General features: G+C 40.6%; 1 long non-coding RNA gene across 1 annotated transcript; it reads left to right on the top strand.

Moving 5' to 3' along the window:
- The first annotated feature begins 955 nt into the window (after positions 1-955).
- Positions 956-20821, top strand: LOC148184107 (uncharacterized). The gene is made up of 3 exons (XR_015772777.1): positions 956-1083; positions 17579-17744; positions 19596-20821. It is a non-coding gene; the product is annotated as an uncharacterized LOC148184107 (long non-coding RNA).
- Positions 20822-21379: the final 558 nt, after the last annotated feature.

Here is a 21379-nt window from a genome sequence, read left to right as displayed (position 1 = left end):
AGCTGTCAGGAGTCAGCAAAAATCAGCCTCTGGCATCCATGGTGGGACAGGGAGAGTTTTGGGAAACCTGGAAAAGTTCAGCAATCCACACTGGTGAAAATTACTCTGTATTTCAACATCTCTGTTCTTCTCAGTTTGTGCCAATTTGCAGGAATATAGATTTCTCTGCAGATTGCAAGAACAGGTTTTTGTTTGACCAGAGGGGAAAATTCTTTAAAAGTCTCTCAAAATGTTGCCAGGTTGAAAGTCTGATGAAAAACTTGATCTGCTCCATTAATTGATTTCCAGAAGTCCATTTTCTCTCAGAAATGCTCTCCCTCCTCAGCTCTCTGTCCTACCCCTGCTGAGCCCATCGTGTGTGCCGACGACACCGAGCTGTGTGGTGCAGGAGGGAAGGGATGCTGCCCTGGGGGACCTGGGCAGGCTGGGAGGTGGGACTGGGTGAACCTCATGGAGTTCAGCAAGGCCCAGGGCAAGGCTCTGCACTGGGGTCAGGACAACCCCAAGCACAAACACAGGCTGGGCAGAGAAAGTAGAAGCCCTGAGGAGAAGGACCTGGGGGTGTTGGTGGACAAGAAATTCCACGTGAGCTGACAATGTGTGCTTGCAGCCAGAAAAAGCAAACATCTCCTGGGCTGCATCCAATGTGGCCAGCAGGACAAGGGTATTTCTGCCCCTCCACTCCACTGTTGTGGCACCCCACCCAGCTCTGGGGCACAGGAAGGACATGGGCCTGCTGGAGAGAGTCCAGAGGGGGGCTGCAAAGTGCATTGAAATTGGAGGGGGAAGTTCCCCTTTCAATGACAATCTTTAACTCACACCTAATACAAAGTAATTGCCTTACCCCTGACGAGCACTGCAAATTGGTCACAGGTTTCCTGTATCATGCTTAGTGCCGCCTCAGCATTTGACCAGAGGAGTGAATTTCCTGGTCTTCTGAATTGCATAGTCTGTTGGGATGTGAATCTCTGGATGGACAAACCATGTGCATATTTCTCGTTGTTTTGAAATGTCATGTGTGTGGAAAGTATTTGATTACTGATGGGTTTTAAAACTTTGATGGCTTCTGCTCCATGATCTAAGGTATGCTTTTGTCTCTTTCCAAATTGTCATATTGAGATAATCCTAAAAAGATCAAAGGCAAACCTTAAGTTTATACCCTTATTTCCTATTCCATTTTGAATATAAAGCTTTCATGATTGTCTTCATTTAACAGTCCCCTGTCCAGGTAGATCTTAGAATCATAGAACTATTTAGGTTAGAAAGAATCTTTAAGGTCATTCAGCCCAGTCATTAACCCAGCACTGCCAAATCCAAGACTAAACCTTGAACACAGGTGCCACATCTACATATGTAAATCCCTCCAGGAATGGTGACTCAACCACTTTCCTGGGCAGCTTTTTCCAATTCTTGGCAATCCTTTTCATGAAAAAATTTTTCCTAATATACAATCTAAACCTCTCCTGGCACAGCTTGGGGCCATTTCCTTTTATCCTATTGCTAGTTACCTGTGAGAAGGGCCCAAAACTGAACACTGTATTTGAGGTGTGGACTCGGCAGTGTCCAGTATCACTGCCCTGCTGATACAGGCCAGGATTCCATTGGCCTTCCTGGCACACCTGGCTCATGTTCAGCCACTCTCAACCAGCACCCCCAGGTCCTTTCTGCTGGGCAGCTTTCAGCCACTCTGCCCCAGCCTGCAGCAGTGCCTGGGCTTGTTGTGACCCAAGGGTAGGACCCAGTACTTCACATTGTTGATGTTGTACCTCATAACCTTATGGCATCTTTGCTGTCCTCCTAGGTTTCTCCTGCTTTCAAAAGTGGTAAAACTTTTTCCCTGAGTTCCAACCAAAGCTCTCTGTTCAGCCAGGCTGGTCATCCTCCCTGCTGGTTCATTGTTTAGGACATGGGAACAGCCTGTTCCTGCACCTTTATGATCTCCTTCTCACAGAATGTTCAGCCTTCCCACAGTTACCTGCTCGTCCTAGCCACAGTGTGCCTTCTACACGCACTGATTTGATGGGAAAACCTTACCTCAAGAACTGCAGTTTAGCAGCTCGATTTTGATGCCATGTGATTTCCCTTCATGTCTGTCTTAAACAGCTCCAAGTCCTGCTCTCCTATTTCTGTGACATCAGCTTTTACAGCACTTCACAGTGAAACACAGGGATAGAGGGACCTGCAGCCTGAGTCAGATGAGTGCTGTGACCTGCAGAATGAGCAGTGTTAGCTGAAAGTCTGCAGTTTAACATTTAGTGCTACACTTGTATTTGGGGGCATGAAACAAAAACATGGAGGAAAATGATAAAGTGGTAAGAACAGTGCAAATTTCACTGCTCAGGCCTCACAGCCTGCTACCTTGTGCCACACATAAATGTAACAACACTTACAAATGTACAACAAACAATTATATTGTAGTCTATTAGTGTGTTCACCTGTTTCAGTTCCATGAAATGATTTGGGTTTTTTTCTATGCCTGCACATTATTATTCAAATGAGCAGCTCGGCTGGATTTCATCCCCAGCATCCTGGTGGAGGTACTATAATTGAATCTCCACTTATAGCTTAGTTATACAGTGAAACAAATTTTGATACAGAGCTAAAAGGTGTCATTTGTGTTGAGCTAGTACTGATTAATTTATTGATCTGTTTCTCTTCAGATCTTTTTAAGTAAATATATGATTGTCTGAGTAGCTGAGACTTTACCCTGGGACCCCACTGAGCAGCTGATATTTCTGGGGAGGTGCATCACTACAGCTGGCTTGTTGGTGTTCTGCAAGAGGTTTCCCTGTTCACTAAATTGTGATAGAACAAGACCTGGTGTTTCTATAACTGGTGGGTTTTATGCTGCCTGTATACCTAGGACAAACATAGGTCAGGAGCTAGAGACTGCTTAAAATTGTCCAACTTTCTTGTCAGTGAAGAAGTTTATTTTTAAAAAATACCCCAAATGTGTTAATAATGAAGAAGAAATTGAAGAAATCTTGTATTCATTGGATAAAAGCTTAATGGGAACACCTAGGCATTGATAGGAAAGTTCATGTTATATTCACAGAGAACTGTGATGACCTGGGGCCCTTTTAAGCACTGGAAATACTGCTTTGGTACTGAGTATTTAAGCTATCTGAAAACATAGTTTTGCTTGGGGTATTTCCTTATATTAAAAATCTTCACAAAGCAAATCTCTGTCTCTTAAAAAAAGCCTAAAGCCATAAGCCCTGTTTTCTCTTATATAAATGAAATGAAAGATTAGGGAAGACTGAATATTTTCTATTGAAACTAGTTTATCTATCTTAGATTTGCTCCAGGATATAAAAACAGCATTTTGCTCTGCATGGTCTCTCCTTTCACCACATCACTAGGCTTCAGTCTTTCTTAGAGAAATAGCATCCTGCCCATGCAATAATTTCTAGGCTACTACACTGGTTAGTGCAAATCATATCTGAAGGCTAAGGTCACTTCCAGTTTGGGCATTTCCTGCTAAAACACATTATTCTATCTTAATGTGGTTGCATGTCAGTATATTTTCAATACTGGCTATTGTGAATCATCTGGTTGAAGTTACATGGAGAAACTCTGTTAGATTTCCAGTGTTGGCTCGGTCAGGATAAGTAGTTAAAGTGGTCTGGCTTATGGTGCAATTTTTCTGTGTGTCAATCCCAAATGAGATACTGCAGTTTGAATGCAGAGTCCTGAGGGAAAACCCCAGTGGGAGATATTCACATCAACTTTGTGTCTGAAACCAATGTCCTGTGAAGCTGCCTTTGGATAGACACAACACAGTGTCATTGGCAAGACAATAACACATCTTCAGGAGTAGATTGCAGCACACGTAGGATGGAAGTGCAAAATCCTACTGAGTCTGAAGGATGGTGGTTTATGTCTGTGTTTTCTGTGGAGGTTGATGACCAAAAGCAGTGGTAGAGGACCGTGCTGGGGCTGTATCCCACACTGACTGAAACTTCTTAGTGTTATCCTATTTCCAGCAGTTCAGCTGGGATCTGCTGTCATTAGACACTTATGGCAAAATCTGTCTTGTCCTTAGAATCATTAGGGTTGAAAAGCGACCTCCAAGACCATTGAGACCATAAAAAGACAGGAAAGAAACCACGCCAAGACTGCAGCATATTCATTGCTTGTCTCACTCCTCCTACATGCAGATGTTCAAGTGAAAAAGTCACACTGCTTTTTGTAGCTGAAGTTTGCTACTTTCAACTCCTGCCATGCAGGGCTGGATGTCGCACTTGCCTCAGGTTAGACAGGAGGGTGCTCAGACTGTTGGTAGTAAGGGCTTCAGGCAGCTTAAGGCTCATGCTTTGTGACTCACTACTAAAGGTTATAAATAGGAAATAATATAAAGTATATGTATGACTCTTACAAACCACAAAGTGTGGGAATGGTATGACTCAGTCCAGTCTCCCCTTCCCCAGTTTTATAATTTCTTTTATCACTGTATAATGTTTGAGCTCTGAAACACTGGGGACAAGGCAGGGTCTGATGCTTTGTTGAGGTGTTCCTGTTTCTCAAGACATATTATTTATAACACAAAGTGGGAAAAGATCTGACTGAACTGGCTGGTAGAAAAACGTGATAAAAACATGTAAAAGTAAGATGGCAAGAGAGAAAAAGGGGTGAGGGGAGGGCTGGGGAATGTTTGTTTTACAAATACCTCAAGGTTTTAAGTGAAACCAGAATTCTTGAGTAGGGAAGAAAAGGAGAGTGAAATGCATCTCATTCTCATGTTTGCAGCTGTGGATCTTTAATCAGTGATATCTAGAAGGAAGAGACAAAGGAACAGCAGAATTCAGGATGTTTGCTTCTCGAGCAAGCTGGGATACAGCCAGTGAGTGGTGATGGATATGAAGAGAGAGTCTTGTACAGGAAAGCCCAGGGAAGTGAAGAGTGTGCTGGGACTCGTCCTGCAGCAGAGCTGCATGGTGTCAGTCATTGAGCAGGATGAAGTTGAACATTCAGTAGTTCGATCTTTGGGTGGTTTTTTTTGTTTGTTTGTTTGTTTCTTTTTGAGGGTTTTTTTGTTGGTTTGGTTGGGGTTTTTTGATGGTTGTTGTTTTGTTTGGATACTTTGTTTTGGGGGCAGGAGTCGGTCTCTGTAGTTCTTTGCTTTATTCAAATGCCTAGCTTTGAATTTTGCTAGATATCTGACAGGAAACCTTACCTCAAATGTCCATTTCCTCTGAAAACTGAGATGATATTTGTAAAGTTTCAAGAATCTTTTGAAGATTCTTGCATCTGATGTGTTGTGCTGGAAACCCTTAATGCCACTCTAAATGTGACAGTGCCTGGTTAGATGGAAGTGTTGATGGAGAAGCTGAGTAGACTCAGAATTCAGTGAAACTTCAGTATTTTGAAATGACTTCTTACAAAAAGCCACAAACACTGAGCTGTTTTTAATTATGTTGTTTCACAAATCAAGCAGTCTTGCATGTTGCCTTCCGTATGGACTGCAAATAGAAGAAACTTTGGGTATTGAACAAAAGATATTCCCCCCAAAAAATACTTTCCACTTCTATAGGGTGTCCTCAGCTGGATGAAAAAGTGAAAGGTGTGAAGGAGGGCATGATATGACCTCTGCTACAGAAGAAAGTCAGGGCTCGGGAGGGGAGGACTCTAAATCTGAATTCATGCAGAAATCAGTGGAATTCTGGCTGAATTTTTGCTAGCTGGAAAATTCTGAACTTTCACAGGAAAGGTCAAGATAATTTAGCAGGAAAAAAAGCTGCTGCAAAATTCTAATGAGTTTCTTATTTTTTCCAATGTGGGAATAACTCTGAACTATCTGGATAAGTTTAAAATGGTGCAATGCCAACAAAATGAGCAGTTACCCTGGGACAAGTTCATCCTTGGCATGACTGCTCATTGAGCTGCTTTTGCACCAGGGATTGGTTTTAATCAGCTTTCCTTTAAGTTACTTTTCTGAACTCTAACAAGCTGAGACATCTGAATAAAATAATAATTTCACATCAAAATATTAATAAAGCAGATATTTCAGATACTTCTCTTGCAAATAATTCATAGAACTAAATTAGTTTTTTCTAATCAATTAGGAGTCTGCCAGGTACCAGAAAATGGTAATTTAACAGCAGGAACAATTTTATGTATTTTTAGAGAGGATGAGAACCAATTCATTTAAAATTGTTCCTGCAACCCACAGGTCCCAGGCTGAACACTTCCCTTCAATGACACAAATGCTTTTTTTCTACCAGATTTCCTATTTGGAACAGGGATGTATTGCCTTAGTGCTACTCCGAGCTTTGCTATTTTGTTTGCTATTGGAGCAGCAAGCAAAATATACCATGATATGATTTATGTATCTCAAGGACAAACTGAAGATCTGCAGAGACATATGAGTGCATCTATTGCTGGCATGTGGTTTAACAGGGTGGTACAGACCTCTTTGACAATCAGTACAGAGACACAGGGGACCAGAGTGACCCAAAATGTCCCCATGGTGATGTGAGCCCTTCTACAGGCACATGCAGTCCTTGATAAATGCTGCTTGTTACTCTCCAATGGATGATTCCTTGGTCTAACCCAATTTGTTTGTTCTCATAGGTTCTTACCTGCCTACAGCTAGCTAACAGAAAGCACTAGCTACAAATTATACCTAACCATCGCTATTCTCTGGTATTTGGACTTAATGTTGTATTTTTTCATCAGAATACAATAATACAAAAATAAGAGATGCCTCCTTAGTCTGTGTCATTTCTGGTGGTGGAGTTGGGGCTGGTCACTTTTTGCTTGATAAATCTGGAGCTCAAAATCCATTGCAGGAGGGGTAGGATTACATCTGTGCCTGACCACCAGGCTGTAGGCTGGATTTGTGCACTGACAACATTCCCCTTCAGCCTCTGATACCAGTCCTGGTACCTGCCCTTGGGAATGCAGCAGGGAGCAGCAGGGGAAGCCTAGCTGCAATGTTGGGTAGCAGGACAGTCACTTCTGACTTAACAAAAGCATTTGAAGGATTATGCAGACAAATCTGTAATTCCCATGTCACGTCTTGGTGTGGTGTGTGTCGCCATGATCCTATCTGAATAACATATTAAGAATCTATCACCTTTTAGTGTCTAAATCTTGAAACCTAAAATCTGTTGTGACTTCATGACAAATGTAAGAGTCCTCTCCCCATCCTCTCTACACATTTTTGGTTGCATGTTGGAGACAAGAAGATTGGATGGGAAACCATGAAATGCATCCCTGACTCTTGTAGCTGCACTGCCAAGGGCTTTGGTTTTCTTTAGCAGGGTGCTCTGTTCCAGCTGTGTGTTGGTTCAGTGTGTCAGTCCAAGTACATGCTTAGATAGTGCACTAGGGAAACCAAAAGGCAAATTCTTCTGCTTTGGCACCGCCAGCACAGAGCACCACAGAGGCTGGCAAAGCCCATGCAGCCCTCAGTAGACTAAAGGAACATATCTCAAAAGAAAAAGGCATTTGACCTCAGGCAAAGGCAAATACTTGCCATGTAATTGTTATTACTGCTTTTCAGTATGATTTCAAAAAATTGAACAGCTTGAGGTTGTCACATTTAGTGCCCTAATTGGTTCCATATTTCACTGCATAAAATCTGAAATACTCCTGTTCATGGAGTTCAAGATTTCTCAGTGTCTGCTTCCACAAACTCTGCATTGGTTTTACTCTCCAGTTGCAGTCTGGTCTGCACAGCTGGCTGTCTCAAGTCAGCATTAAGGGGAATAACTGAGGTACGGCCTCTGAAAAGAGATGGGCCATGCCTGAGGCAAGTCTGTTTCCTTCCATGGGAAACTTCATCCAAGTCTCTCAAGGAAAGAGAAGACTGCCTTTCTCTTTTGTTTTCAGTTAAACCACCAAAGTGATTTCTGAAAATAGTTCCTCTTATGCTTAAGCAATAGATATGCAGGCTAATATTAGTATTTTGGTATTTTATATTAGTACTATATAGTCAGTACTATTTATTCACTGCCGAATACACACTAAGCACTATACAAAGCTTCAAAACAAAGCCTCTAGTATAATTCAAAGGCCTTGTATAGCAAATTTCCTGTTAACTAAACACACATTTTCTCACTAATTTAACTGAAACAACTGACAGGCAAGAAGTTGAAGCATAAGCAAGAGTGTTTTTCAGATCAAAGATCTGAGGATTTTTAAGGGCATGAATCAAGGCCCAGGGAAATCAGTGGGAGGCTCCAACAAACCAATATTTTTAAAGTCAGGTTGTAAAGACAGTAAATTAGCAAAAACATCCTTGAAATTGTGGCTGAGAACTGAAATTTTTAAGATATCCCATTACCTGAACACCTGGAAAAATAAGACAAGGTGTTTTCTTGGAATGACATAACGTGCTCTGCAAGGCTCCGAAGAAGAAGCTGCTCCCAGAGCGCTGCTCGAGGGATGCTCTCTTCAGTGTTGCACCTCCTTTAATGCCGATTTCATTCGCTTCTTTGATGTGCTACAAAGAACTGAAAGCCAGGGGTTTTGTTGTGGGTTCTTTGTTTGTTTTAAACCCCTAGAAAAAGGAGTGCAGGTGAGTGTGTGGTGGATTCCCGGCCAGCCCTTCTCTCCCCCCGGGATGGGAAGAACCTGCCCGGCAGATCCTCATCCACCTACCGAGTCCCTCTAGCGGTGCCATTCCGCAGATTTCCCTCCTACATCCCCAAACTAATGAAGAGTAAAAGCAAATCTAACCGAACAAATATTTTAATGCAGCCTTCCATTAGTGAAAAAAAAACCTACAAGGTTGAAAAATGCACATTTGTTTGGTCTAAGCAGCATCACGCTGCTGGAAAATCGTGTACCACACTAAATGCTGTGCCTTCAGTTTAACAGGAGCTGAAACTCAGTGACAGCTGAGAGAGGTCCTCAATTTTCAAGCAAATGTGAAACGAGACAAAAATATGCTTTTCAGCATGTAAAATTTTATCCTTGGCTTTTTTCAGAGAGACAATTTAGGAAGATTTCTTTGGGCAAATTAAATATATTTCTATGGTGACCTTGTGAGGGACAAGCTCAGTTTTATCAGTGGGCAGATTGCAAATAGGGAGTTAGAGTTGAGGCCACTCTGTTCACAAATAGGGAATGATATTTCTGATTTTTTGAGACAATAAAATTTTGGGAAGAAAATAACAGAGAAAGATTGGAAATGAAGGCTGCTGAGAGTGAAAATAAATAATTGAGAAATGCAGGATGGTCCTTGAAACAAGCACACCTACATGTGAAATGCTCAATACAGCATTGTCTTCATTTAAATTCTTTGTGGGTTTGAGGTGAGGTTTTTTGTTGTTGTTTTGTTGGATAATTTTTTAAGCCACAGTATTACCTAAATATTTTTATTTAGGTAAATAGGAGAAACCACATTTGTTTGTAGAGGCATTTTAAGCTTTCAGGGTTCAGAACAATCAGAGTAGATCTGAAGAATGCTTTGGCTGGCTCCAAAGCCTGGAGTGGTGAACCACGGTGAGGAGGTGGCAGCAAGCTGGCAGTGCCCTGGACAGCAGGGACAGTCAGGGCTGTCCTGACCAGGAGCCCCCCAGCACTGCAAATGTGCAGATGGAATATTGCTTACTGCCAGGAAAATCCAAGACTGGTTGCAAAGGGTGCAGCAGGAGCACAGCACTGCTGCAGCAGCCAGGGCTGTGCTGGAAAGGCAGTGGGCAGGAGAGGTGCAGCTGCAGGTAAATGTGGGTGATCCCAGTTTCTTCACTTCCCATTTGAGCCAAGTAGGGATTATCCATCCTGCACTGCTCTGCCTGGATCCTTGGGATCCTGCACCGATGGGCTTTGTTCCCCATTCCACACATTGCCAAGGAGCCACTGGGTAAAAGCACCTGATATTTCTCTTCGGTTAGGTACTTATTTGATTAAAATTCAGCTTTATCTGGGAATTCATTACCTCAGTTAGTCTTAGGAATTGAGAGATTCATGTGGAGAAATCAAATTAATTTCCTTTCTTCCACCAGATTGTCAATCAAGGTATGAGAAAGAAAATGGTATAATTTTTCAATTTTTTTCCTAATACCCTGAGGTTGGATGAGATTAAATATAATGTAACACTGCACCCCCCATGCAATGCTCTGCAGAGATACCTGACCAAACTCTAGTGAACGACAAATAAGTGAGTCTGCAGGGAAGTTTGACTTTTAATAGATTTTTCCCTAATCATATCTTGCTTTCAAGAGAAAGAATCTATTTGGGAAGCCTAGAAATGCAGTGGCCTAGAATAATAGCAAAAAAAAAAAAAATCTGGATTCACCAATAATTATTTTAAATTCAAAACATAAAGTGGAAAGCCATGATTGCCTGATGTTTGTGTTTATGCGTCTCCATGCAGAAGCGTGCAGACCAGGGATGGAAGGTTAGGGAATCAATAAGGAGAGCTGAAGTAGCTTTTAGATGCTCAGCTCCTGCTGTGCTTGGTCTAATTTGCAGTTTGTTTTAATCCCATTATAAATGGTGCTGGAGGAGTCTGCTTTATCTCAGTGAGAAATCCAGGGAAGCTGGTAGTTGAAAATAATGGATCATCAGGAAATAAATGTGGGGATAATGTGTGCAGGGAAAACTTCAGCCATGAAACTTGTTTTGGAGGAGTGCAAGCCCACATTTCTGCTCATTTTTGCAGTTAGAAATGAAACCCAGAACTATTATAGGAAATCATTCATGACAGTGCAGTGGTTACATTTCTTTTTAGGCTGAAATCCCCAAAAGAACTAGTATTTGCTTTAGCTGGCAGATAAACATTGATGCCCAAACTTCCAGAAGTGGTCATTTGGGGAGAGTCATGCTTCTGCCCGACATGCTGGATCTCACCTTTCACAGAACTTTGAGAAGTCAGTCCAGCTGAGTTGTCTAACTATAAAACATTCCTGGTCCCTGCCAAAAACCCACGGCAGTTACTGTGTGTTCCTTTGGCAAATGGATGCTTGCAGTAAAATGCAGCAAAAGAAGTGTGAATGTTGAGCAGGAATCTCAGGGGGTGGGGAATGGCCCTTGCCCTTCGCAGAGGAGAAGGTTTTGGTCAGTGAAATGTCTTCTCACTCTGCTCCTTGGCAGCCCATGGGGATCCAGCAAAGACTGGGAAACTTGTCAGCCAGTGAAATGGAAAGTGAGCTGAGAAGGCTCATGCAGCCTGACTCCATTCATTGCTATAGCAATAATTCCCCATGAAAGTGGAGCAAAGAGATGTTTTAGATGATAATGCACTTTTAAAATGCAATACTCATAGCAAAAAACCCTCTCATTTTAACCCACGGATCTGTGAAATCCTTTAATGACACTGATAAGCTGCTTTGGCTTCCTGAAGGATTTCTCAAGCGGGAATGAATTTAGCAACTCCTACCTTGCAGTTACTGGTAAGAATCTAGAAGTACGAGTCCTTAAACAATATAAGTTTTAAGAACGTACTTTGATATGAGTGAGTCCTCTCTGTTATTTCTTCAGATTTCCAATCCCCCCTCAAAAAGGTAAAGATGCAAATGCAACTAAAAGTTGCTGGCTGTCTTTTGGATGCTAATTTCCTTTTGCACTTTTCAAAGTCCACTCCAAAGTGTTAAGGCAGGAGAAACATTCCCACAGGACTTACCCCAGCCAGAGTTACCCCATGTCAGAGCAGGGTAAAAAATATTTCCTGAAATTCATTTTTTTTGCCATTGGCGGAGTCCAGCTACCTTTTTACAATAGCTGATGCCTTATCTCCATATATCCATCTCCAGCCAATTCTCTATTTCTCCACAAAGAGGACACAGGAGCTCTTTCCTACCTGGTGGAGGCACTGGGGGGGTTCCATGCTGTGAGGTCCTTGCAAGTGGCACAGGCTGAGGATGGACAGCAGAGGTTTTGTTGGATTATGTCCCTCTGACCCATCCAGAAAGAGTCCTTGGAGGCACAGAAAGGGCTGCTTGCCTCTCTGCATCTGCAAAGCTGTAGTACTTCTATGCATTTTCTTCTACATATTTGAAAAACACAGTCTGAGGAACCAGTGGGTAATTTGGCTTCTGAGTACATTTTTGTGTGATTTGCTGAGGTGTTAACATACCTTCTGTGTTTACAAACCTGCCATCTAACAGTGTACTTTTATTTCAATTACCTTTGATAGGAGAATTCAGGTACTTTGCAAAAGGAAAAACATGAGACAGCTCTGTTATAGGCTGGTATTTTTGTTTTAGCCTGCTTTCTTTTAAGTAATTAAACAAAATCTTAGAAAATATTTAATTTTAAAGAACATTAATTTTCTCTAAGGTTTTAGGGTAGCCTTATTTCTGCACCTACTTCATCTAAAAAATCCAGAAAATTCTGTTCTGCTTGACCCAGATTAGCTAGTTTTAGATTTAGATAAGTTTTGCCTATCAATATGTGAATGTTGTGTAAATTTTGTTGTAAGGGAGAAAATCTAGGTCTTTTAGGTCATTCTTAGAAGACAATCGGAAAGAAATTGTTTTAATTTCTGTGGCAAATTAAAAGAGAATTGAGAGAATAATTCCCTTCAGTTTAACATTGAAAATTGGAGGTTTGTTTTTTTTTTCTTGTATTCAAAATGGGGAAAAGTGTCAAGTAAAGAGACCAAGTAAATGCTTAATTCCACTGAAAAAGAGTTTTGATTTATTTTGGGGAAATTCTTGTTATTATTTCTTAATATAGATGCATGATAGAATAATTTCAAAACTAAATGTTGAAAATATATTTGGGGTTTCTCCTGGATTTCCCTTTGAACTTAATTATTTAATCAAATCCAAATGCCCAAACTGCTTCATTCCTCTTGAGTCAGGATTTCTAACAGAAGGAGCTGATTGGGAAAAGCCTTCCTGAATCCCAAGAAAATGGGAATTTTCAGAGGCAATGCCCACCTGGAGGCTGCCAGGGAGGACCCTGTATATCCCCTGAATATGGCAAAGTATGAAGGTCCTATGGCACAGGGAGTCTGGGAGAAGAAATCAGAAGGGAGGTATTTTCTTGAAGTCAAAAGATCCAACATTATAGGATATTCTATATAATGTGGTTCTTGTAACACTATATTATAGGATAGGATATATAATAAAAAATCCAATAATAACAAGATTATTCCTATAATATAGGCTATCTGATATCAGGATACTTCCAGCCTGGGGAATATGAGGCTATGGATTGCAGGATAATGAAATAATTATTTCCACACCTCTGGTCGCTTGTCATCATCTCTTTTTCTTCCCTGTCAGTACTGTGATTTGCAAGGAGTATAAAGAGAGTGTGAGAGATTGCAACATCTGAGTCAGCTCAGCTCAGGCACAGCAACGTGATCCAGCCAGAAAGAGCAAAGCTAAAGGTCACCTGTACCCTTCTGCATGTTCAGCTCTTCGGGTTTTTGTCTATGTGAGTCACTGTCTTTTCCAAACCTCAGACTGAATAAAGCAAAACCATTATGTGAGCTACCAGTTTGATCAGAAGTTTCTTGAATAATATTCTTCCTAAATGGACAAAACAAGTGTCTTAGCATGGGCAGGGATAGGTTTTCATGAAGTGAAAGGTGGGAAGAGAGGAGACAAAAGCAAAAAATATGGTCAGCTTAGCAGACAGAAGTTTGGGCTGTATTTTGTCTGAATAGCCAGCATCCTGCAGGAGCCCCTTCTTTTCACTGATCGTGGTCCTCGGGGTGAAAGCCCAACAGGGGCTTGGAGAGGTGGAAGAGGTTATCACTCTCAGTCATGAGCATGATCATTGTCCAGTGCAGCCTCAGAAAAACCTTCTTCCTCACTGCAGAAATGCTTAAAGAAGAGAAAGACAAGTGCAAGCATGAAAACCCATTCTAACATCTAGCAGCACTAAGCCTTTCAGTAGTGGAATGTCCAGCACTGGGGTCCTTGGCAGCTTCTAGAAACTGCTGCGACACCAGAATCTCTCAGAAACAGACAATTCACTGTAGCAATGTCAAATGACACCCACCTTCCCACGGCTGAGGGTTGCAGAGAAAACAGCGGGACTTGGGATCAGCAGATAACCAGAAGAGCTCTGTTGCTGTGGCTTCTAGAGCATCTCCTTGAACTCCCTGAGTAATTCAGGTGTTGTGGGATAAGCTCCTCCCCTTCATTGCAGGGCTTTCACCCTAAGGTGTAACTTACACCTGTAAGCCAAGGGAATGGAATCACAAGCAGCCAAAGCCACAAGTTACACAGCTTGCCTCCCAGATGGCTCTCACATGAAGGTCACCCTCCACTAGGATACCCCAGCCACCACTTGTGTGCATGAGCAGTCTTGACAGCTCTTTCTTTCTTTTTGGTAGTTTGGAACCACAGCAGAAGAGGCCAGGTGAGCAGTTTGAGGGTTTTTATAATGCTCTTAATCTGGGCTGGTAATGGGAATATTGTATGAGCTGCTTTAGAGTGCTTTCTATTAAGTATGCAGCCAGCCTTTACAAGTAGGGTACACACTGCTCATGCTTCCAGCCATTTAATTGATCCCTGCAATGAATGCAATTGAGACAGGTAATAAAAAGTCCTCTAGTCAACCTCAAACTGGCACACAATTTTACCTGTCAACAATCTGCAGTACAGAAGGTTGTTTCTGAAAATCCTGGCTCTAAAAGTTACTGACTACTTATGAAAACACACTTAAATGCCAGTGAGTCAGCATTCAGAGGTCTGAAACTCATTTCCAGGAATTGTGTGATTTACAAGGCCTGACTTCCAAAGTTGGCCACTGACATAGCAAGAGAAATAAAACCATTCTGAAATAAAACCCCTTTTTGCTTTCAAATGCAAAGCACAATACAAAAACTGTCAGTCTCTTGAGACATATCTGTACCTGTCATTTAAAATTAGAGGGTAGTGGAGAAATACTCCATCTCAGTCATTTTCTCTTTGGAGTCAGTTTCTTGACTGACGTTAAGTCCAAAATACCACTGAAACAGAAAAAGGAAGCATTCTTTAAATTTCAGAGTACAAATGAGGGCAATTCCTGTTCTTTTGGATCTCTTAAATGTGGAATGACAGTTTCTGGTATATTACCAGCATCATAACAGCTGATGGTATCTGCTTCAGGCAGCAGTGTTTGAGCAGAGCAGAGATAACAGACTCCTGGCAGCAAGAGTTTTGCTATTATTATTTAATGTTGTTATTCCAGTGAAGCTCAGGAAAACTTTGACCAGACTAATTTCCAAAGATGATTTCCAAATATTACCAATGCTATTCATGTGGAAGTAAGAAAATTTGCAGGTCCTGTTTAGGGAATGAGATGAAGAATTAATTTACGGGGTTAAAACCTAAGAGGGTTTTAACCCTCTAGGAAGTGACCATTCCTAGGTGACCATCAACCACTAATCAGGGTGGGTAGCAATCTCTTAGGGAGAGTAACTTTTGCTCCTGGGAGAGTCTCCAGCAGGTCTTGGAAATAAATTGCTATCTCATTCTCTTAATTTCCTGGCTCTGTGTCCTACTTTTCAGACAGATAATTTTCCATTTCATTAGGGACGTTATGGTAAAGGTGTAATTCGTACTTCTAGGAGCTAAAGCAGTCACAGGGTTATTAATTATGGAGGCAATGTAACCTTATAAGACCCCATGGCTGGAAGGGGAGTCCATTCTCCTGACTGAAAGACAAGACAAGGCAGAGGCTGGTGGCTGCAGTTTGCTGGGAGGCAGAACACTCAATCCTTGCACCAGAGGCTTGGCTAACCAAATGATATTGTTCCCCTAAGTGTGGCATGTTTCTAATTGGAGTGAGGTACATGCCAGCAAAGAATTAAACAAATTTGTGGCAAGCCTTGTATTGTTTCTTTTGGGGCTTTTTTTAGGAGTGGCATTTAGTGTTCTGTTTGCTGTCTAACTCCTCTTTTGCTGCAGAAGTTACTGTGCCTTTAACTAACTGGTAAATGCTACTGGAGAATATGCAGATACTTAGACATTACTAATAGCTCTCATATGTGCTGACTTTTCCCTTCCTTATGGAAAAATCCACTTCTTTGAAAATTCCCAGTGCCATAGTATGCAGTCTCCTGTATTGCTATCAGTCCATTTTCAGACCTGGTTATGCCATGGGGACAACCTAGTTTTATCTTGTTCAAGCAGATGATGCCTTCATGTTTGTGGATCCAGGTAAAGGCCCCATAATGACTGTCTGAAATGTTTAGCAGATTTTATTTGCTTAAGAAGTTGTTTAGGCTGGTATATGTGATTAGCATAGACTTGAAAATTTGCCTTAAAACAGATTTTTTTTTTTTATGCCTTTGACAGAAATCTAAGGTTTGAAGTGAGAAAGTGGTCATTAAGGACTACCAATTCTTTGTTTCCATCTTGTTCATAAATTCCTCACATATTTCTTTTGTTTATTCAATACAAACTCAATTAAATTTGGACAAATGAAAAGCCATAGCTGTGCAAGGTACGAGAACATATGAAACAATTTGTAACTTGCTTGGGTTTTATCAGAACAGGAGAGGATTTGTTTTCCAAGGTTGATGCTAGGCCAGTAAATAAAGAGGAAAAGTTCAGTGCTCTTGTAGTATGCCACTGGAGGTTTTATTTTAAACTGCAATATCCCAAGCCAAATATTTATGTTCCATCTGGAAGACAACAGGTGACCTGCCTAGGTTTTTCTGCACAGATGGTATGAGACTATCTAAGTATTTTATGGGTGGGAAAAAAGAGAACCTTGCCATGTAGAAATCAGGCAGTTCTCAAAGCAGTAAAATTGTATGTTGTGGTAGCAACATCCTAACTAAGGTAAAAAGAGATTAGAGATGTTCATGGGCACTACTCTGTGGGAATAGTGTGGCACAGCCACAAGTCTGACAGCGCTCTACGTTTGCTCATTTTCCAAAGAAAACTGCTTTTCATCATCATCATTTTGATTTGCATGACATCTAGGGCTTTTCCTGGGCTGAGGTAAGAGGAGAAGAAAAATGCATTTGAAATGAACAAGTATAAAAAGTTACTTACTCTGACCTCAATGTGCAGATGGGTGTTAGGTATGAAGGTTCCCTACTTTTTCCAAACTGGTTTTCTGGTTCTCTGCTTAGATCTCAACAATATGGTGGAGAGTGGGATACTTATATGTAGCAGAATGAAATACCACATATAAAAAAGTGGTGAAAATATTATCTCACTGAATAATATTGTATTGGAAATACACCAAAATAGGCAAAGAAAATAATCTTATGTGTAAGAAGACAAATGTATACACATAAGTGACATGACCTTTATCACATATGTTCTTAAAATCCCAAATAATCAAACAATAATAGTCCAAAATCCCCAATGTGCTGTATCAGGCCTCTGTGTCTTTACACATTTGGAGAAAAGCAATTTATTTCAATAGACATTGCATATAGCTAATAAAGCATTTAAAAAAGGCTGCTGTAAATTATTTCTTCTTATGGCCTCAATAGACAATTTATGTTTTATCAGGAGATGAGAATTTGAGTAGATGTGATTACCTGAGTTCAAAGAAGAAAACATTTTAACCAGGACATCCTTCCATCTACTTTTGATTTGGTGAGGGTTATTTGTGTTCTTATTAAATCATCTAATAGCAATCAAGTGAGGAAAGACAGGAGGGTAAACAAGCTGAAAATTAAACCAGAAAGCATTAAGAAAGATGTTCTTATTGTGTTTTGCAGGCTGCAGATTTGCTTTAGCATTGCAGCAGGTTGGGAGATAGTTGCCTATACAAAATCAGAGTCCAGCTGACTTCACTGGAGTCTGTGTGGGAAGCCATTGAGACACACTCCTTCAATCCTGGAAGGATTCACTCCCAGACAAGAAGAAAAAAGGTGAAAATCCAAGGTGAGAACTGCTTCACCAGGGATTCTAGGAGCTCTGGGTTGAAGGATTGTCACTGCACGGAGATATTGCCATATTTTGCTCCTGGGCTGGGGGTAGAGAGGTGCTGTTGCAATGCTTGATCCTTGTTTTTCTTTTTTGTTTCCGAATTTTTCCAGTGAGAGATTGTCCCATTTCTCACCTATAAAAGGGCTTAAGTAAATGAGCAATATTTTTAAATAATGCTCTTAGAAGATACGTGGCACCCTTTTATTTTATGTAAATCGAATTTTAACATTGGATATTTTGGTGTTGGCCTCTTTTTTCCCAGCATGTCTAGCCAATGCATAAATAACTTCCCATGGTGAAGCAGCAGTCTTGCAAACAATGGATCATACGGAATATGAGTTAAACACCAGTACAAATGATTATGTATTTTAGCAGTTCCGCAGGGCTGCTTGTTTCTAATCTTTCCCCATTACATAATGGGACTTTCTGTTACTACAAATCATCTGAACTGATCTTGCAATGGGAATGGTAGCCATCAACCAGATGCTCAATTGCACACCAGAGAGTTACTGAGGAACAGCACAAAAGGCACAACAGCTCGAAGAGGTGACTCTACACTCAGAGCTAAGGCAAACCACTATGGTTGCAAACCATTGAAATACTAAAAACAAACATACAAGCAATTAAAATCTTTTGTATAAAAAAGATTTTAAAAAACATTACATAATTTTGTTGAGTTCTTGATATAAAAAGGAAAAATTAAAAAACCTCCTTGAAATACAGTGAAAGATTGCGACTGTCCCAGTTGTCTCTCATAAATGTTATGATCCCATTTCTCATTTTTTGTGCTTGCTGGGGTTCTCAAGAGACCAGTCAGCAGCAGGCCATTTTGGAGCTGCTATCATCGAGGGCATACATTGCTTAATTCCTAAAACAAAGGTGTTGCGTAGTATGCACTAAATGTCATTGTTGCCACTTAGAAACTGAGGTGATTTGCATTCCTTTCATAAATTAGGTATTTAATTACATTATAAATGTAACCTCTAATTGAAGCACCTGCTCCCAGTGGGCATAACTCTATGATGATTTTGCACAAGCTACCTAGAAGTAGATGCATGCTGCTGCAGGAGTGGGTACCTCTAATTGGCACTTAAACATTATTCGTGAGTATTTTTGCATCTTAATGGATCTTCCCCCAGGATATCTCTCAGGACGATATTTGTTTTGCTGTAGTGTGTTGCCTTTTGTTCTTCTCCTCCACTTGTGGACATTTGTGTGTCTGCACTTTTATCTTTGAGAGCTTTTATTTTGCATGCCCTGATACCCACTGGAATCTCACTGTATATAAAGGAGGATGGAAGTCTCTGTCCATGAGTATTTCATGCCAGTGGTGGTACTGTCTGGTTCTGAATGTATTTAACTGTCTGAATACAGATTTTTTAATATCTATAGTGTTACTGAAGCTATCACTTGAGCTCTGATACCTCAGTTTGCTCTGTGTGCTAACTCAGGAACCAAATGTAGAAGAGTAGTTCTCTTCTGAGGATGCCACATAAAACTTAAAAATATGCTGAAGTCCCATATCAGTCTGATTGTTAAAGCTTTAACAGCTTTAAATATATTTATTTAGCGTAGCCTTTTGGGTAAGGTCTAGTCTAAGCAGTTGCTTTCTTATTTATGATTTGTTTTCACATCAGTAAGAAATTTCAGGTTTTGTTATTTTCCTTATGTTACTTCATCCTGTTTCTTGTCAATTTAACTCTCAAGGTGGCTGAATCAATGGATTTAAATAACACCTGCCTGTGTTTCGTGTATCTAGAAAATGTTGTGAAATCATTACATTTAACTGTTACATTTTGATTGCAGGTCATCAAGATGTTGGGGAGATCAGATACAAATGACAATAATTTGTCCTAGGTGATTGAGAAGCAGCTTTCCAGTTTCCTTTCCTGATTCATGTTTCCAAGACTACCCTGGATGACCTCTATGTTTCTGGCCAGTTTTCTTGTCAGCTTCCAAGGGAAGATGTGAACCTGGAGCTCAAACAAACAAGGCATGCTCACAGCAGTCAGGAATTTCGTGCCAATCCCTGCAACAGCAGAGCAGTTTGGTGCTGAAGAAGTGATGAAAGCTCTGAGGAACAGCAAAAGTTATTAAGAATTTCTCAGATCTTAGGCAGTTTTAAAGGGTCACTCTGTTGCTCTCAAATAGCACAAGAATTTCAGCAGCACATTAAATTCTGGAATCTATGGCCTATAGCAACTTATTCCTGTCAGGACACAGTATCAGGCATCACAGAGAGGACTCAGGAAATAAAAGACAAAAAGATTATTTGTGGATTGATTACAGTTTAGTTTCTTCCCAACTCCCATAGGAATTTTTCCTTTTATAATTATTAAGTTCTCACTTCATTACTAACATGTTTTCTGCATGCTTTTGAACTTGGTCTTTGTTCTGCCTGACACTGGTTAAGTACACATTATTGGGATGCATTCCTCTGGGCTGAATTTACTCTCACCATGCTTCTCCAGGTTCTCATAGTAGAAGAAAGACAATCAGGAATTTTCCATCTAAAAAAAGTCTGATATTTAAATTCAAAACCTGTTTGAATTTAATCCTGCAGTTTGCAGGGTTAGGAGTGATAATGTAAATTAAACCGGTGTGACGTTAAAAAAGTCTTATCTCTTAGAGAGAACTTGAGCAAGGTCCTGTTAAAGAAGTCAATTTATAACCATTTCTGGTTACCCTCTGTATTCTATAGACAACACAAGAACCTTCTCGTTTTCTCTGGGAGACATCCAAAGATTAATTCAGACACTTATATATATATTTAGCTGATAGAACATATCATAATATGTTTCCTTCCTCAAACCTCTCATTTTGAAAGATGAAGCCTGAATTTTATATCTGAGATAAGCAGCCTATTTAATTAGTTTAGGACTCTACTGTACGTGGGCGGATGAATTCTATTTGTTTTGCTGAAGTACGACAGCTCCTTTTCACATAAGCTGAGAATGCAATGCCATTAATTTTTCTTTCTATAAATTGTGCAACTAAATACCTCGTTAAGTTCGTTAGGATAATAAATGAAGATGTATGGGAATACCCTTTCTGGAAGAGAAACTGCACCAAAATAGTCTGGCTGCAAAATGTATGTTTGTAAACACTGAATCACATTCTCAAATGTGCAGTTTCATTGCCTTTGGTTAATAAAGATCTGGTCTATCAGCTTTCTCTCAGATAAATACAAATGTACTCTGCCTTGTGTCTCAAAATGATACCAAATGCAGAAAGGAGGACAGCTGAACCAAGGCTTCCTGGCTAAGACTTCTAATGGAGGCTGTGGTATTTTCAAAAATATTAAAGAATAAACTGTGCATGTGGGGCTGTGAAAGAGGGGCAGCTATCATCATGTGGGGAATTATCTCCAAACTTTCAGGGTTTGCTAGAGATGTGGGCAGAACCTGCTGCAGGGCTGTGGAATAGCACACTATTTCTCACACTTTATCTGCCTCTATTAACTACTTAATCTTGTCTTGATAAAATAACTCCAGCATTGCTGGGTTGAGAAGGGCTTGCTTTATGTCTGGGCCTGTTGTAGAGTTTGGTAATTCTCAAAAGGTTTGTGGTGGCTTTTGCTTGATGGTCCC

This window comes from Pseudopodoces humilis, chromosome 6 (genome assembly GCF_049639895.1).
Source record: "Pseudopodoces humilis isolate 2021_Gansu_Grassland_sample_001 chromosome 6, ASM4963989v1, whole genome shotgun sequence".
Lineage (NCBI taxonomy): Eukaryota > Metazoa > Chordata > Aves > Passeriformes > Paridae > Pseudopodoces > Pseudopodoces humilis.
This window is presented reverse-complemented; position numbering and strand designations above follow the sequence as displayed.